The sequence below is a fragment of the Carya illinoinensis genome, chromosome 3 (assembly GCF_018687715.1).
Source record: "Carya illinoinensis cultivar Pawnee chromosome 3, C.illinoinensisPawnee_v1, whole genome shotgun sequence".
In the NCBI taxonomy this organism is placed as follows: Eukaryota; Viridiplantae; Streptophyta; class Magnoliopsida; order Fagales; family Juglandaceae; genus Carya; species Carya illinoinensis.
Window position 1 is genome coordinate 38,551,310 of NC_056754.1, and position 2,916 is coordinate 38,554,225.

General features: G+C 34.8%; 1 long non-coding RNA gene across 1 annotated transcript; it reads right to left on the reverse strand.

Annotated features, from left to right (window-relative positions):
• Nucleotides 1-396: 396 nt before the first annotated feature.
• On the reverse strand, nucleotides 397-1,286 carry LOC122305642. The gene is made up of 2 exons (XR_006241186.1): nucleotides 1,095-1,286; nucleotides 397-713 (listed from the first exon to the last, which is right to left on the reverse strand). It is a non-coding gene; the product is annotated as an uncharacterized LOC122305642 (long non-coding RNA).
• Between the last annotated feature and the right edge of the window lie 1,630 nt (nucleotides 1,287-2,916).

Consider the following 2,916-nt stretch of genomic DNA (forward strand, 5'->3'; position numbering starts at 1 on the left):
TTCCGTCATAAGTAAGGACATATTAATAAACTTTGGACGAGACCACTATGTGTGTGGCTACCGACTCTTCTAAAACCAAAAAAATTGCCAATTTTATTCTATTTTCCGATATGTATATATATATGATCAATAATTCTCAGCTACTTCCTCATAACCTCAATTTTTCTATTTTATTCTTTTTAGCCCATTTCTCTTATAATGACTCCTTAAAAATTCTTAAATTAAAAGTCAAAGGAAAAAGAAAAGAAAAAAGAAAGAAAGAAAGATATTCGATGATTCTTTCATTCCTATGAGGTTTACTTTTTTTGGTGTTTATTACGTGGAAGCCTTGCAGAAAAGCAAATAAATTGACTTTCATCAGTTAAGAGACATGGGTACTATTTAAAAGACACTAGGAAAATTAAGAAAAATTACATACTTTCAAAACGTACACACATATTCATATATTACACTGTATTCTATATACATATATAGTACTTTCCAAAACGACAACTAAACATAATAACCAAAGCCAAATTATTCTTCTTTGCCATGCATTCACTCTTATTTCATTACAATATCCACCTTAATTAATACAATTACCATCTTTTTTCAAGGAGGGCATTTGCGAATGTATCGGCTACACTTCTTTGGCGGTGGAGGCGGGCAGCTTTTCTTCGGATTGAGGGCACAAGAAGTAACCGCACCATACCCTACTAGTGCCCTTTTTTCTTCTGTTGAATGAGAGAGAGAAAGATGGTATCGGGTTATAAGATATTCAATTGCAAGTTGTAACAATAAAATGTGAGGAGGAATTGCAGTTAATTGGTTTGAAGATAGTAGTAGATCAGAATCATCTTTAAACAAAGTATTCCAAAATTAAGGAATAGATCTGCCTTAGGGATTACATAATGGATCCATGTTGTCATACTTGCATAGATACTAGTACCGATAGACAAATTAGATCACTAAAGTTATAACATCCTTTATGTGAATGACTACTTAATAGTATTAATAGACAGTCATAATTCATAATAATTATGTATGCACAAAATATTTATAGTGTTACAAAATAAATAAATAAATAAATAAATTATGAGAATTGGAAGTCTCACCTTTCTGAGATAGTTCTCCAGCTGTTATAGAGGAAGGAACAAAGATGATGGAAACCAAAAGAAAGCTTACTATGTAGAAGGCCTTCATATTGGAGAGTATATAAGTTGTTGTAGTTTTAGTTCTTCCTAATCTACTCTTATTTATAGAGTGTATCTATGCACATGAATGAGAGAAGGATATGAGGGATATGGTTCTAATTTGTTTGTCTTGATTATAGGAAAATTTTGATTAAAAAAAAAAGAATTATTAGAATATGTTAAATTGGACCTAGTTGAAATGAAAGAGACCTAGCATGCAACTTGTGCTACAAAACATAAAAGAAAAGAGTTTAGAAAACCAAAAGATATGAATCAGGAAAAGTAAAAGGACCGATATGTAACATTGGGAAAGATATACAATTATTCACAAAGATTTAGAGAAAATGAAGTGTATAGGGCGAGAAAAGGACTGATCTGCTTGAATTTATTGACCCAAGTCAATGCGAAGATACTATGAGATACTGACAAGGAGCATAAGAATCACTTCAAAAGAACCGTCCTCGTAATGGTCCATAAGGGCCCGTGGCCCATGGGGATGTGTCTTGATTTACGAGAGTAGGCTGCATTTGGATAATTTGGTAATAGCAAATAATTTGAATTGATTTAGATATGAAACAGGAAAATTAGGTTGGTTTGGTTATAAAAATTAAATTATCTCACCTTATATAATTCTTATAATTTTTTTTTAATATTTAGATAAAATATAATAAATAATTTAATATTTTCAAATTTTAAAATAAAAATTATATTAAAATATTATATTATTTAATTTTTAATAAAAATTAACCAAACGATACTTACAAAGACTCATTTGTAACATTGGGGAAGATATACAATTATTCACAGTGATAGGTCCACAATATTGTAATTAGTTTGGCAGATTTGTTTGCTTTATTGACCCCAAGTCGAATATATTATAAGATAGTACTGACAATCATAAGTGTGATAACCCGCTTTTGCGTGTATTTTCACTGAAGGAGTGTTTTTAATTTAATTAATATATTGGTTTATTTATTTTAAATTATTGTGTTTTAAAATGGTTTTTAATTTATTTGATGTTGTGTTTTATTTATTTAGTCGTTTTACGGTTTTTAATATCGTTTTCGGCGGATCTGTTTTGGTTTCCGGAGTGAGGATTGGACCTCATCTCTTTTCTTTTCTCTTTTTCTTTTTCGTTTCCTTCTTTTCTTTCTTTTCTTTCTTTTTCTTTCTTTTTATTCCTTCCTTCTTCCCCGTGCATCGACCCCCCCCGTGCGATTTCTTTCTCTCTCTCTCTTCTCCCTCGCCCGTCTGTCCAGCCACCCAGTACCGCCGTGAGCCGGCGCCGTGAGCCACACCACCACCACCAAAATCTTCCCCTCCCTTCGGTGAACCACCCCACCAACTTTCATTCCCAACCGTGCCACCGTTTAGCCGGAAAACCATCATCAAGCCGATCAGCTTTTGCTCCGATCTGCCGCCGTCGCTCCACCTCCGGCCACCACCTCTTCACCACTTCATCACCGACTCCTTTCCATCCTAACCCACCCATTTCCGGCCTCTAACCGTCGCCGGAACAGCTCCCATGAGCTAGCTTTCCGATTTGGGTATTTTGGCCTTCCTCCGTCGTTTTCGCCGCCACCCACGGCCAAACTCCACTTCCCCTATCTTCATAAACATCTCAAGATCATTACCTATCAATTTCGTGCCTTGGTTTGTCCCCGTTCGAAAGTGGGTATTTCACAACCCACGGCCATAGTGAATTTTCACTGTTACGTTGCTTTATCTCCGCCGTTTGCAACGC